At 38.4% G+C, this 17,014-nt stretch overlaps 1 pseudogene; it reads right to left on the bottom strand.

Annotated features, from left to right (window-relative positions):
* The window catches only part of LOC105492162 (liprin-beta-1-like), a 120,098-nt pseudogene extending 103,094 nt beyond the window's left edge, over window positions 1-17,004 (bottom strand).
* Window positions 17,005-17,014: the final 10 nt, after the last annotated feature.

Consider the following 17,014-nt stretch of genomic DNA (forward strand, 5'->3'; position numbering starts at 1 on the left):
CAGATCACTTGAGCTCAGGAGTTCATGAGCAGCCTGGGGCAACATGGTGAAACCCTGTCTACAAAAAGTATTAAAAATTAGCAGGCTGGGCGTGGTGGCTCACGCCTATAATCCCAGCACTTTGGGAGGCCAAGGTGGGCAGATCATGAGATCAAGAGATGGAGACCATCATGGACAACATGGTGAAACCCCATCTCTACTAAAAATACAAAAATTTTTGTATTTGTGACGGCACACGCCTGTAGTCCCAGCTACTTGGGAGGCTGAGGCAGGAGAATCGCTTGAACCCAGGAGGTGGAGGTGGCAGTGAGCTGAGATCATGCCACTGCACTGCAGCCTGGTGACAGAGCAAGACTCTGTCTCGGAAAAAAAAAAAAAAATTAGCTGGCCATGGTGGTGTTTCTGTGGTCCCTGCTACTCGGGAGACTGAGGCAGGAGACTCACTTGAGTGCCACTGCACTCCAGCCTGAGCAATGGGAGTGAAACTCTGTCTAAATAAATAAATAATAAAGCAAACCAATTATAAACAACATTTACTGGTCATTTAGTACCAGACTAAATCCTTTACATGTATTATTAATATAACCCACATAATCCTACATAGGATTATATTAATATAATATTATATACATATTATACATTTAGCAGTATGTTATTGTTATTTTGTATATATGGTAACCGAGACATGGAGTGATGATGGGACTTAACCACAGTCACATGATGCGTAAGTGGTGGTATAGCCAAGGTTCAAACCCAGAGCCTGTGCTCTCACTCATTGTTCTTTATGTTTTCCATATAGTAAAGAGTTTTTCAAGGATGATTTGTCAAAAATGCTTTGACCAAGAAGGTCTTGCAGCAATAATCAGGAGTTCACTTAGTAAGATTCTGCCTTTCCTAAACTCAACTCATGGCTACTAAACCTAAAGCCAATGCTACTGGTATTCTCGATAGCTGCATCTGATTCCCAGCAAAGTCATGAGACTAAAATGCAATGCTGAGTCATCTTATATGTCCCAGGTTCTGCATAATGTGCTTTACTTGGCAACAATTCCCTTGCTTTGCTTTAGCCAAACTGGGGGGAAAAAGAAAAGCTGACATTGCACTTAAATCTCAAGTCTGAAAAAGCCTTTCTGAATTCCTATGCATCAACTGTTGTTAAAATAAGTACAAATCAAGAGAATTAAGTTTAATCCATCTAATAAATAAAGAGAGCCTTAGCCAGGGCTAGGGGTGTATCTGTTCCAGCAGTGTTCTAAGGAAGAATAGGTAATTACTGTACTCTTTGATTACTTGCTGATGCATTTAGAATAAGCCAGTGTCTGAGACAGCATTCTATGTGAGGATGGAACTTAACTGTCTTCTAAAATTACAATGCATATTTAATCTCTTATTGGATCTTTTTTCTTTGGAAGGGACTTGTTCTCAATAATTTCTTCATTGTGCTGAGAACAATAATTTTAAGATTATGGATATGACCATGGTATCTAGGAGTTTTATTACATTTTTGGCTCTGGCAGAAGAAAATTGTGATTTAAGAAAAGTTCTCCAACTTTTGCCAATTTGGGGTCTGAAAAATATAAATATAATTAATGTAAAAAGTCTGGATAATTCTTTTAAAAATGAACCTCTTTTACTCTCAGAAGAGTTATGTGATTTATAAGGGTCATCTATATTATAAGAATTCTGATTTTTTTTTTTTTTTTAAGTAGAGGTGGGGGTTTCACCATCCAGGGTGGTCTCGAACTCCTGGCCTCAAGTGATCTGTCTGCCTCGGCCTCCCAAAGTGCTGGGATTACAGGCATGAGCAGCTGCGCCCTCTCAAGAAATGTTTTAAAATATGCTTTGTTTTTATAAAATTTGGGTTGGTATTGATGGATTTCATTAAGCAATATTTCAAAAATAACAATTGTTAATATTATCACTGGTCTCATCATAAATATATCAGAAAAGTCTCTAAATATTGGGAAGCTGTCAAGCTCATAGGGAGGATACAAGTTTTCCAAAATTCCAGTTTTCACTTGAAAACTCAAATTTTTTTCACTAGCAAACAATACTGTTCAGTTGTGTTCCTAGAAGTGATGGGAATACTTGCTTCATTTTATGAGATAAAATGATATGATGGTCTGGTTATAAGTTTAGTTTACTTCAATATTTGATGTTAATGGCCCTCAAAGCTAAAAACAATCCTGCTGAGAAGTATGGATTCAAAGGGAAAGGTTAGCTTCACTTACTAAATCAGAGTATTAATTTTTCAGTTCATTCACCAATTAAAAAGATATGTTAATTACCCTGATCTAATCAGTATACAGTATATGTACTGAAACATCACTATGTACCCCATGAATATGTACAAGTATTTTTCCAGTTATAAAAACAAAACAAAAAAGAAAGAGGAGCAAAAAAGGGAAATTTTTTAAGTAATAAATTTATATCTTCTCTGATGTCAATAAATTACTCTTGGAAGCAACAAAAGGTTTTGCATTTTCATATTTTAAACAAATAGGTTCAAAACTAACTTTGAAAATACTTAAAACTAGAGCAGATAAATTTGTTTTAGCAACATTTTAAATCTTCAGATAGGAGAGTTTTATAGATGGACATACATCATTTTTGACAATAAACTCTTACAACTATGGAAATATTTCCAATTATCTTGTGTCAAAATGCATTTTGTTTTGGAGTTTTTTTCAAAATGTGGATATATATGTTCTCACTTATTGTAAAGTGTTCCCTTTTTCTGGAAGTGAAACATTAAACATGTTTTGGAATATACATTTGTTTTATTTTGTTTCTCATTTTTATTTCCATACAACCACTATGAAACATTTTACAGTTTTTTTAAAAAAATTAAATACTATATACACCTATTATATGATCCAGCCATTTTACTCCTAGGTATTTACCTAAGAGAAATTAAAGCTTAAGTCCATACAAATACTTCTTTGTAAATGTTCATAGTCACTTTATTTGTGTTGGGCAAAAATTAGAAACAACCCAAATGTCCTTCAACAAGTAAACTGATAATGGTTTAGCCATACAGTGAAATATGTCACAGTAACAAATATCTAAGTAACAAAAAGGTATGACCTATTGATACAAATAAAGTACATATTGTAGATTCCATTTATATAAAACTCTAGAAAATGCAAACTAATCTACAACGATAGAAGGAAGATTGGTTGTCTGGGGTAGGGAAGTAGGAGCAAGGAGGGGAGAGAAGATAGCATTTCATAGGGGTATGAGAAAACTTTATATATTTACCATCAATATCATCAAGATGATCAATATATTTGTCATCTTGATTGTGTTGGTTTCATTGGTGTATACATATGTCAAACTCATCAAGTTGTACAGTTTAAATAGGTGCAGTTCATTGTATGTCAATTATACCTCAATTTAAAAATGAAATGAAAAAACTACAGTGAGTTACCACTATACACCCACTAGAATGGCTAAAGTTAAAAGACTCTGCCCAGTGCTGGTGAAGGTGTGGGGCAGCTGGAACCCTCATACACTGCTGGTGAGAACGCAAAAGGGTACGATGACTTTGGAAAATAGATTGGCACTTTCATGAAAACTTAAAATACATTTGCCAAATATCCCAGCCATTCCACTCCTACATATTTATTTCAGAAATATGGGAACATGTCCACACAAAGACTTGTATATAAATATTCATAGCAGCTTTATTCATAATAGCCCAAACCTGGAAATAGCCCAAATGTCCATCAACAGGTCAATGGATAAACACATTTGATAGATCTATTAAATGGGATACACTATTCAACAATGAAAAGATTGATATACCAACAAGATATATAAATCTCAAAATCAATATACTTAATGAAAGTAGCCAGACCAAAAAAAAAAAGAATACATGCTGTATGATTCCGTTTATATAACATTCTAGAAATGTAAACTAACCTATCAGAAAGCAAATCAGGAGTTACCTGGGGCTGGGGGTAGAAGGAAGGATAAAATTAAAAGGAGCAGGAGGAAACTTTTGGGGTTGATGAAATGTTCGTTGTCTTGATTTTGATAATGGTTTTATAGATATATGTCGAAACTTACCAAATGCGCAAGGTTAAGGTTGCAGTGAGCTATGATTGCGCCATTGCACTCCAGCCTGTGTGGCAGAGCAAGACCCTGTCTCAAAAACAAAAACAAACAAAAATTTAGCAAATTGTGCACTACACACACATACATACAAACACATATGTAGTTTATTGTCATCAATTATACTTCAATAAATCTGTAAACAAACAAAAAACTGGAATATGATGGTTGCTAAATGCTATCAATGAATACTTTGGGGGAAAAATGAAAGGCTAAGAGTATTAATCATCGATTGAAGGCAAAGTGTGAAAGCTAGAAGGCCTCTTTGGCAGCAGATGCTCATCTCTTGTAGTCTGGAGGCAGAAAAAACTAAGGATCAGATTCAGCCTTTAATTCCAAGAGTAGTGAACAAGCTCTAAAATATGTGATTCTCAACTCAGGCAAGTTGGCTTCATCAAGGTCAGGGAGGGTATTGATGAGAAGGACTGTGATCTTAAGACTTGGAATGGGTCCTCTTGGTTAATATACTGAAAATCTTGAATCGCAATTCCCCTGATTCCTCTGGGCTGGCACAAGCAGCCTTCTCTTCTCCCTCTCTTAAACGTTCTACCCATTTCCTGGAAGATGATACCAAGTCCTCTGCTTTGCAAGATAGATGCCACCCCCCACCCACCCACCTGTGCCACCTGATACACTTTGGATGTGTGTCCCCACCCAAATCTCATATAAAAAATCCCCAGCGTTGGAGGTAGGCCATGATCAGAGGTGACTGGATCATGGTGGCAGATTTCTCATGAATGGCTTAGCACCATCGTCTTGGTACTGTCATCATAATAGTGAGTGAGTTCTTGTGAGATCTGGTCGTTTAAAAGCACCTCCCCCTCATTCTCTTGCTCCTGCTCTGGCCATGTGATATGCCTGCTCCCCCTGCACCTTCTGCCATGGTTGTAAGTTTCCTGAGGCCTTCCCAGAAGCCAAGCACTCGTTAGCATTGTGCTTCCTGTACAGCCTGCAGAAATGTGAGCCAATTAAACCTCTTTTCTTTATTAATTACCTAATCGCAGGTATTTCTTTATGGCAACGTGAGAACAGAGTAGTGCAACTCCCACCTCATATTCTGGCTACCCAATAATAAATTAGGATCAATCATGATATAACACAGCTTGGGGGTGCTGGGCCTGTTATGGAGGAAAAAGTGCTGCAGGTCCTAGTTAGGATATACTGGCAGGAACTGAGAAAATACACATGAGACTGGAACATGAAAATGCAGTCAAGGAGAATAATGTTGGATAAGGGAGAGTATATCGACATAGTGATGGATCATTCTCCTGTCATATTACATTCAACATCTTGGGTAACAACTGGTTCATAAAATTTCTACAAATGTAACAATCTTGTGAGAGTTGATGAGAACAAATCCATCTTGTGAGAGCTGGTTCTAGACACCACTGGTTAAGGCTGATGGTTGATGTTGGTACCAAACTACGCTACCTGATGGCAATGAGAATAACAGGATCCCCAAACAAAAGGTGCCTGGTGGCAAACCTAAATCATCAGAACCAAAATAGGCTTAATTACTCTAATAATAGCAAAGTCTGAGTAGCAAGTAATGGAGTTTCTGACCCTCGGAGAGCTATGAAGATTAAGAGAACATGAGTCCCTAAGAGCAAGTGAGATGGGCAGCATTGCAATCAATGGAATCAATTAAATGGGATGCTATTCAAAAATAAAGACTGATGCACTAACAATATGTGTAAATCTCAAAATCATTGTACTTAATGAAAGAAGCCAGACAAGAAAGAGTATGCCATATGATATACAACAGATGACTAAAATCCTGAGAGCACTTCCCAACAAAAAGTCATGATCTCTTCCCTGTTTCAGAACTTGAGACCCTTTCAGATTCAGAACCCAATGACTGAATAACAATGAGGATCTTGCATGAGAAAAACCCTATAACACAAGTGTTTACAATGATTCTCTCATACCTATCCCAAAGAGACTTGTGGCCATTTACTCAGGTTACTGTATACAAGGGAAAGAGACAAGCCAAGGCATTTTGAGGAGTGTTGGTGGCAGAGTCTCTTTTGACATTAATACCTAAGAATTAATGCAGGATTAATTCAAAGGGGCATTATCAGTGGTCACCTTGTTGGGGAAGAGGGTTATGGTTGCCAGATAATACATGGGGTCCTTGCAAAGATCCCACTCACAGTAGGTCCACTGGTCCACTGGTTTCATGACCCATCACTGATTATTTCCCTGGTCACTAACTTTGTAGTTAGCACAACCCGCACACTGCTTTCTTAACCAGTGGTGTAAGAGCTATGGGAAGTAGGGAAAGTCAAGTGGAAACCCCGAAACTGTCCCTCTCATCCTGTCTCAGCCAATATAGTAAATTTTAAAAGAATACTGCATTGACAATATTGTACATAAAAGACAAATATTATAAATAATTGTAAAAATGTAAAAAAATTATAATATATTATAAATTAAAAACAATATTGCCTGGGATTATGGTAGACATTAAAGTCATCCTTAAAGACCCAAAAGTTGCAGGCACTGTGATCCCCATCACGTGCCTACTTAATTCACTGGTCTGACCCTATAAAAACCAGATATGTCTTAAAAAGGATGATACTGGACTCCTGCTCATCTATAAACTGATTTACCTTCCATAAAAATGCCATGAGTTAGTTACTAATATTATCCTCATTTTACAGTTGCACTGAAACATAGGTAACTTGCCCAAGGTCACACAATTCAGTGGCAATGCTGGGGCTGGGAGGCACAAAAGCCTGTATTATTAATCATATTTTTATACTGCATTTTCATATAGGACTGTCCTTTGGCTATGAAGTGGCAGATTTCTCATGTGTGGTCTGTCAACACACACAACACATGCACATGCACATAGAAGATAATTTATCAACCAGAGAAAGTGCTCACACAACTTTCTTTGTGGTTGATGCCAGTGCTTCACTTCTTTATGGTGGGCCTAAATGGACACATACCACGAAGTTGTGTCCCTAATATTTTGTTTTGCTTTCAGATGAAATACACATTTGGTCATCATATTCATGTTACTGGCTCCAGGTATCTTCCTGACACTAGAATCATAACACCAGCTCTGATTGGATTCCAGGGTAATCTTAACTTGTAGCTGCTGCTACCAAGCTAGCTAATCCCCAGTAGTATTTGAGTCAGGAAACATCCTTTCCAACCATTTCCTCCAACCACTTCCTGTATAAAACCAAAGTTCATGCCTGTAATCCCAGCACTTTAGGAAGCTGAGGCAGGCGGATCACGAGGTCAGGAGATCAAGGCCATCCAGGCTAACACGGTGAAACCTCGTCTCTATTAAAAACACAAAAAATTAGCCGGTGTGGTGGCACGCGCCTGTAGTCCCAGCTACTCGGGAGGCTGAGGCAGGGGAATCACTTGAACCCGGGAGGTGGAGGTTGCAGTGAGCCGAGATTGTGCCATTGCACTCCAGCTTGGACGACAGAGTGAGACTCCCTCTCAAAAAAAAAAAACAAAAAAAAACAAACAAACAAACAAAAAAAAAACAGTTCAGGGTCAAACTGCCCTCTTGTGGTGAAATATTGCTATCTGGTCTTCAACACTTGCCCTTTGCATGTAAGTTTTCGATCCGCCTGGCATTATTATTTTTGTTATGTTATGTTATGTTATGTTATGTTATGTTATGTTATGTTATGTTATTTGAGACAGAGTCTCGCTCTGTCACCCAGGCTGGAGTACAGTAGCGCGATCTCGGCTCACTGCAAGCTCCGCCTCCCGGGTTCACGCCATTCTCTTGTCCCAGCTTTCCGAGTAGCTGGGACTACAGGCATGCACCACCACGACCGGCTAATTCTGTGCTTTTAGTAGAGACGGGTTTTCTCCATGTTGGTCAGGCTGGTCTAGAACTCCCGACCTCAGATGATCTGCCTGCCTTGGCTTCCCAAAGTGCTGGGATTACAGGTGTGAGTCACTGAGCCTGACCGGCATTGATTTTTTAATTTTTTTTCCCCACCCCACTCCCTACCCCGCTCTGTCGCCCAGGCTGGATGGAGTGCCAGTGGTGCCATCTCAGCTCACGGCAGCCTCTGCCTCCCGGGTTCAAGCGACTTTCCTGCCTCAGCCTCCTGAGTAGCTTAGATTACAGGCACGTGCCACCACATCCGGCTAATTTTTGTACTTTTAGTAGACATGGGGTTTCACCATCTTGGTCAGGCTGGTCTCGAACTCCTGACCTCATGATCCGCCCGCCTCGGTCTCCCAAAGTGCTGGTATTTTAAAAATATTTTTATAACAGTTTTATTGAGATTTTATTCACATACCATGCTTTAAAAATATGCAATTCAGTGGTTCTTAGTATATTCACAGAGTTGTGCAACCATCACATCTAATTCCAGAACATTTTGATCACTCCTCCCAACTCCACAGGCATTGACTTTAATGTAATGGCATATACACATATACAAATACATATATAAACCAATTATTCTAGCACCATTTCCATTCTTTCCCCAGGGACTGCAACCTCATCTCTCATAAATCAACTTTTCATGTCTGTGTGAATTTGGTTTTGATCTATTTAGAGACTGGTGTACAGTATTTGTCTATTCCTGCACAAATTATTAAAGCAAGCTTTGCCATTCTGTTATCCTTCCTCATGACTATCTTGATTACTATTGGCCCTAACTCATCAAGTTCCACAGAAATCCCAACTGGAATCTTAGTTAAAATTGTGTCATCTGTGGAGCAGTTGAAGAAAACTGACACATTTACAATACTGACTCTGTTCCACAAAGATGGTATCACTTTCTACTTACTTTGTTTAAAAATGTTTTAAATGAAGTTTTATAATTTTTTTTGTTATATGTATCCCTAGACATTTTACATTTTTGTTATATTCGTTGTATTCCTGAATCCTTATTATTTAATGTCACTGAAAATGTGCTTAAAAAAAAAAACACCTGTTTTTCTTATCATTTGTTGCTGGTATGTTACATATTGTTTTTATGTCCAACGACCTTCCCAAAACCTATCCATGGAATCTTCTTGATTTTCTATGTAATTATATCATCTTTAAGTAATGAGAGTTTTGTTACCTTTTTCTCTTGCAATTTTTATTTCTTTCATGCTTAGATGTGTCGGTGAGAATCACCACCTCAAAGATGAGTAGATGTGGTGGTCTTAATAGGAAGCTCGGTCTTATTCCCAAGCTGAAAGGGAACAAATTTGACCTTCCAGTAAGATGGTTACTATAGTTTTGTACATACCCTTTATATTTTAAAAATTCTTTGCTGTTTCTCCTTTGTCAAGAGCTTTTTCATAAATGGATTTTGAATTTTATCAAATGCTTCTCGCAAATCAAGATAGATGATCATACTGATTCTGATTTTGATCTGTTAGAATGGCAAATTACATTATTATATTTGATCAAATCAAAGATTCTATCAATTTTAAAACACATTATTTTATGTTTCAGCAAGGAAGAAAATAAAACAGCTGCCCTTTGAACATTCCAATTTACAATGTTTTTTAAAAGGGCATCTCTAAATTGACAAAAATACAAAAACTACATTTTCTAAAGATAGAACTGCCATGCATTCCTGAGATTAAACACACATTTATTGGGATACATGTAATTTTTAATACCCACTGTCTCTAATTTGCTATTTTTCCATGTTTAAGAGTGAGACCTGGTTGTTATTTTTAATTTTTGTACTGATACTGTAAAATTTTGGCAAGAGTTTTATACTTTCTATATAAAACTGGAATTCAAAGAAACATGGCATATTTAGCAAAACTCACTCACTAACTCACTATTCTCATTAATAAAACTCTCTAGGCTTGGTAGCTAGAAAGTTTTATTACTGCCTTTTGTTTTTGTTTTGAGACAGGGTCTGTCGACAAGTCTGTCACCAGGCTGGTGTGTGGTGTCACGATCATGGCTAGCTGCAGCCTGTACCTCCCAGGCTCAAGCGATCCTCCCAACTGAGTAGCTGGAACTTCAGACATGCACTACCACACTGGGCTAATTAAGCGTTTTGACAGCTGGGCACAGTGGCTCATGCCTGTAATCCCAACACTTTGGGAGGCCGGGGGCAAGCAGATCACCTAAGGTCAGGAGTTCAAGACTAGCCTGGTCAACATGGTGAAACTCTGTCTCTACTAAAAATATAAAAATTAGCGAGGCGTGGTGACTGGTGCCTGTAATCCCAGCTACTCAGGAGGCTGAGGCATGAGAATCGCTTGAACCCAGGAGACGGAGGTTGCAGTGAGCCAAGATCACGCCATGCACTCCAGCCTGGGAGACAAGAGTGAAACTCCGTCTCCAAAAAAAAGAGTTTTGACCATTGAGTCAAATCAGGTGTGGTGGCTCATGCATGTAATCCCAGCACTTTGGGAGGTCGAAATGGGCAGATTGGTCGAGCCCAGGAGTTTGAGATCAGCCTGGGCAACATTGCAAAACCCCATCTCTACTAAAAATACAAAAATTAGCTGGTGGAATAAGCCTGCCATCCCAGCTACTTGGGAGGCTGAGGTGGGAGGATAGCTTGAGCCCAGGAGGTCAAGGCTGCAATGAACTGTGATTGTGCCACTACACTGCAGCCTGGAAGACAAGAGTGAGACCTTGTTTAGCAATTTAAATTTATTTATTAAATTATGTATTAAACTTTTTTTTTTTGAGATAGAGTTTCACCTTTGTTGCCCAGGCTGGAGTGCTTGGCTCGCTGCAACCTCCTCCTCCCAGGTTCAAGCGATTCTCCTGCCTTAGCCTCTCAAGTAGCCAGGACTATAGGCGCCCACCAACACGCCTGGCTAATTTTTTCTATTTTTAGTAGAGACGGGGTTTCACCATGCTGGTCTTGAACACCTGACCTCAGGTGATCCACCCGCCTCAGCCTCCCAAAGTGCTGGGATTACAGGCGTGAGTTAGCCAAATTTAAACTTTTTTTGAAGTTTAAAGGATTAAGTTTGAAGGATTTAAAGGACAATTTAAATTTTAAATAATTCAATCAATAGTCAAAACTCTCTTTTTTTTGACCATACTCTTTTTGAATCTCAACTTTGGGCTTTGTTTATTCTATGGTATGGTTGTTTTCTTAATTTCTGCTGTTATCTTTATTGTTTCTTTCTCTTTCAGTTGGACACTTACCTTGCTAATTTTCAGCTTTTTATCCTAATATATGCAAGAAAGGTAATACTTGCATTTTCTCCTACATGCTGTCTTGACTGAATACCACAAGTTTCTATGTATAGTTTGTTTTCATTACGTTCTGAATTATGCTCTGATCTTTCTCATTTCTTCTTTTGACTCCTGAGTTACATCTTAGTATTGGATTTTTAACTCTTCACCTTTATTAATTTTATCCTGAATTGCACACAAGGTGATCTGAAACAGATTTCTTACCTCACAGTAAATGAGTGCCTCTGCTCTCTTTGCCCTAGCCTTACCCCTGGGGCTATCAATGAGAGTCTATGAGATTTTTTTCCTACCCAAGTGAATGAGGTCAAGCAAAACAAACAAAAATCCAGACTAGGTACAGAATGACTATATTTGAAATGATTATTAAAATAGCGCTATGCTCTGAATGCTTGTGTCCCTCCCAATCCCACAAATCTATATGTTGAAATCCTAACATGAACGATGATGGGTCGAGCCTTTGAAAAGTGACTAGGTCAAGAAGGTGAAGGCCTCATGAGTGGGATTAGTACCTCTAAAGAGGCCCAAGAGTTTCCTTTGCTGCTTCTACCATGTGAGGACAGTGAGAAGGTGCCCACCAGACATGATATCTGCCAGTACTTTGATCTTTGACTTCCCAGGCTTCAGAACCACGGGAAATAAATTTCTATTGTCTATAAGCTATTGGCTTATGGTATTTTGCTATATATAGCAGCCCCAATGGATGAATACAAACAGGGAGAGAGGAACTATTGCAATAGGGTCAGGGAGACTATTGCAATAAGGAGAATGCTTCAAAGGTAAGATCTGCAAGCATCTCAAAGATCAGATACAAACAGGTTTTTCTCTTTTTCTCTTACAGGGAGGAATAAACAGGCTAGAAAAAAACTAGTGTGGAGGAGAGGAGCAGGTGACATTAACGGGACAGTTGAACAGGAAATGTCCTTCCTGGTGGCTAGCCAATTTTCAGGAGGGGCAGTTAAGGGGGGACTATTCCACAGTCCAGTGCTGGTTCAGGCTGAGGGTGGATCAAAGTCCAGCGGTTTACCGGGAAGGGAGAAGCATAAAATTGGGTCAAGTTAAAGGGCATTTTGTTCAGATTAGTCTATGAGGAGAAATAGTTCAACTAATTATCCTGAGGCAAAGAATAGGATTTGGAGGGTCTGAGTCTGGCTTAATCATAGGTAAATGAAGGGGTTATTCACAGTTCTAGTGGTTCTTTGCAATAAGCCATTTCCTGAAATATAACAAGAGGGAGAGATTTCTTAACTATCACTGTTTTCCAGGAGCACAGGGCTCAAGTAAAGGTTAATACTGTAGTCAGAGGCCAGGTACCACATAAGCAGGAGACGGAGACAGGTTGGGGACTGTTTTACATGTCATACTACTACCTCTCTACATTTAGCATGTCCTCAATGGGACTATTCTCACTGGCATTTGTGTTTAGGGGAATAATAATTATATCTATTCCAGCAACACATCTGAAGTATAAGCCATGATCACAATGTATCAAGTCAACCTGAAGGGTCTTAGCTACCAAGTTAAAGGGCATTTTGTTCAGATTAGTCTATGAGGAGAAATAGTTCAACTAATTATCCTGAGGCAAAGAATAGGATTTGGAGGGTCTGAGTCTGGCTTAATCATAGGTAAATGAAGGGGTTATTCACAGTTCTAGTGGTTCTTTGCAATAAGCCATTTCCTGAAATATAACAAGAGGGAGAGATTTCTTAACTATCACTGTTTTCCAGGAGCACAGGGCTCAAGTAAAGGTTAATACTGTAGTCAGAGGCCAGGTACCACATAAGCAGGAGACGGAGACAGGTTGGGGACTGTTTTACATGTCATACTACTACCTCTCTACATTTAGCATGTCCTCAATGGGACTATTCTCACTGGCATTTGTGTTTAGGGGAATAATAATTATATCTATTCCAGCAACACATCTGAAGTATAAGCCATGATCACAATGTATCAAGTCAACCTGAAGGGTCTTAGCTACCCTACCTCACTGGTTACCTTGCCCAGCCCCCAAGTTGAATTCAGGTGCCCCTTCTCCTTACTGGACCAGTTATCATAGTAATTTAGGCACCCGTATTAAGAAACCATGAAGCTTTTCTTTCCTCCTTTCCCATAGGCTTCCAGAAAATTCCGCAGGGGTATAGAGTCTGTGGTCCTTCAAGAATAGAGAGAATATGGCTTAAACCTAAGGATATTTCTCCTTTAAACAACTTAGATATGGGTAAAAGAAGAAAGAGGGACCTGGGAATGCAAGACACATACATCGTTTTTGGTCCTCTCGAAGCTGGGTACCAGGCAGTAAGGTCATTGCTGATAAATCCATTTTGGCTTTGAGAACCCCCTAATCCAATAGTCGTATCACACAGTTTTCCAAGTGGGGCCAAGGGGTGTGTATGTCTTGGGTGACCTGGACTTAACTGGCACTACAATAACCTTGTTAGCAATAATGGCTTCAGAGTGATGTGGTTAGTGAATTTTTTTTTATTCTCCTTCTTCTTTCATTCTTTCACTTCCCTAACTCTTCCCGTATTTTGTGTAAATGCAATTCCTTGATCAAATTCCTTATTCCTGTAATGTTTGTAGGAGCATTATTTCTCATGGCTACGTTGCATTAAGTCTACCTCATATTGACACGTTTTGCTACCAGAAGTGGTAGCGGAGACACAGAATCTTAGGGATGGAAATCTGGAATTTGTTCTCTGATCTGACTGGATCAAAAGGCAATAATGTTTCCATTGCCAAGGTAATTGACAGTCTATGGTAAAAGTTACTTATCACTTGTAGTCACTTGGTTTGTTAACTAATGCCTAGACACAGGATTTACTTATATTAAACCAAAGTGAAATGCCAGAATATCCTTCCTTGGTATACAGGGAATGGTATCAAGGAATGGTATCAAGGGGTGAAATTACACATAACTTACTCACTCACATCCTATCTTCTCTGGAAGGACCCAGAGGACACTCTCTTCATTAAGGCTTAAAAAAAAAAATCATTGGCAGGGGGTACTATTCTTGAAAAGCTCTAATGGCTAGTATCACAGGTCAGGAGTGATAAAGGATACGCCCATTGAAATTGGCTTCTGGCCAGGGGCAGTGCCTCATGGCTGTAATCCCAGCACTTTGGGAGGCCGAGGTGGGTGGATCACCTGAGGTCGGGAGTTAGAGACCAGCCTGATAAATATGGAGAAACCTCGTCTCTACTAAAAATACAAAATTAGCCAGGCATGGTGGTGCATGCCTATAATCCCAGCTATTTGGGAGGCTGAGGCAGGAGAATTGCTTGAACCCGGGAAGCGGAGGTTGCGGGAAGCCAAGATTGTGCCATTGCACTTCAGCCTGGGCAACAAGAGTGAAACTCCATCTCAAAAAAAGAAATTGGCTCCTTAAATTCAATGGAGATGATGGGAGTTAGGATGTAGTTAAAGCACAAGCGGAAAGATTTAACATCCAGAAACAAAGAGTTTGGTTACCATATCCGGCAGCAGAGCAAAACGGTAATCAAAATGGTTTCACCCACAAAAATCTTTAGGGTTAACTGACAGTGGTGCCTAGAACTGAAATAGAGAAGTAGGATATTAAACTTTTATTAATTTACATATGAAAAAAGCAAACTGTAGGTCGTGAATAAATTTCTATCTTTAATTACAAGCCACAGCTTCTTATCTAGTTTTTAGATTTAAATCAGCTTAGATCATTGACATTTAATTATTGCTGTATTAATGAAATAAAATAAAATTTAGGTTTACTATTGTTTTATTCTGTTTCTTGTTCCTGGGTTACCTGAATCTTTTTTAGTATTCCACCTTAATGTACTGATGCTTTTGAAAATAATCTGTGTAGGTTTTTAGGGAAAAATCTGTGTTGCTCTAGGGATGATACAAATACTTAATTTCTTATAGTCTACTGTATAGTATCAATATCTTGAGGTCAGGAGTTTGACATTAGCCTGGGCAACAGAGTGAGACCCCATCTCTTAAAAAAAAAAAAGAAAAAGAAAAAAATTAGCTGGACATGGTAGTACATGCCTGTAGTCCCAGTTAGTGAAGAGGCTGAAGTGGGTGAATCACCTGAACCTAGGTTGAAGCTGCAGTGAGTCATGATCACAGCACTGCACTTCAGCTTGGGTGACAGAGAATTCAACTTAAAAAAACAAACCTGTATATGCTCTACAGAGAATCACATAAAACAATGTTAATTTTTTTCTTTCAATTAACAAATGTAATTTTTAAAACCTCAAGAGAAGTCTGTTATATTTACCCTACACATTGTGCCTTCTTTATTCCCGCCATTCTAAGTTTCCTTCTGCTATAATTTCCCTTCTAGAAAGGGAAATCTTTTTAGCAGCTGTTTTTTTAGAATTTTTTTTAGAAAAAAACTTCCCTTGACAATTCTTTTACAGCAGGTTTACTAGTGATAAATCCTGTTAGTTCTCCTTCATTTGAAAAATATCTTGACCTTTTCTTTTTATTTGTACCTTTTTGACTCCTTTATAACACTTAGGTACTTTGAAAAAGTTTTCTGATCAAATCTTCTCTCCCCCCAAAACTATAATGAAGAGTACAGATTTATGCCAAATGTCTGTGATAGCAAAGTGTTTTTAATAAACATCAATGAAAATACACATAGTTAAAAGTTCAAAAAATTTCTATGACTAGCCAATAAATTGCTGCAACTTTTACAGCTAATGCTGGTGTTCCTGAAATTTGAAACATAGTACTTTTCAAGAACTGTGGACAAGTTTGATTACCACAAAAATAACAGGCAGAGTGTTCTATTGTTTTTTTTTCTCCTGAAACTTAAACTCTGAATAGCAACAGATTGCAGCAAATGTAGCTCAGGATATTCTGAAAAATACAGCCCCAGGAGATGGCCAGTTAAAATGTGGACCACATTTCAATTCCACCTTTCCAGTGGAGATAATCAGTAGACTCAAAGAGATCCAAGGGTTGGATAAGTAACCATAGTTGAAAATGCTGACACAAAGTATTATTTGGCAATAATAAACTGAGGTGAAATGGTGCCAAGTAACTGATGTAGTGGAAGTTATGTTCTGGTCTGACTAGAATACAGCAATAAAAGTTGAGAGGTTAATAAGGGTAAAAGACAGAACCTTCAGATAAATGAAGAGAATGAGAAAGAATTGATTCAAAAAACATACTTCATTGTGATGACAAGCAAATTAAGGAGAAGGATGAAAAAAAGCAAGGTGAAAAGAAATAGGAAAAATAGTTCAGGCTGTAGAAAAATTTTTTCACAACAGCAAGGAAATTCTCTTGACAGAGAAATTTCTTGGTAAAATAAACATGGAGATGAACCAGAACAGGTATGAGGTTCTGGAAGAAGAAACATTTGCATAAATGTGACTTTCTTATCCAGCCACACTAACTCTATTTCTTAAGAGCAATACAATTTCCAAAACTTTCTTGTTCAAAGCTCAGATTTACACAATGCCACTTCTAAGAGGCAGGACACTAGCCTAAACTAAAATGTTCCTTATGTCTGTTCTTACTGTCTTCTCCTCTGGCTTGAGAGATGTTTTGATTTGCAAAAGTACTGGCCAATACAACAAAATAAAGACATAAATTAAGTCATAATAGAATTTTACATGTTTCCTTATATTATGTTCATTAATGCATTACCTGCCGCAATAATTTCACTCAGTTAAAAAATGAGTATGATGGTTTAAAGCTGGTTCAGTCATGATTTTATAAGCTTATTTATCAAGAGTGAAAATAGAAGA

Source organism: Macaca nemestrina, chromosome 10 (assembly GCF_043159975.1).
Source record: "Macaca nemestrina isolate mMacNem1 chromosome 10, mMacNem.hap1, whole genome shotgun sequence".
Lineage (NCBI taxonomy): Eukaryota > Metazoa > Chordata > Mammalia > Primates > Cercopithecidae > Macaca > Macaca nemestrina.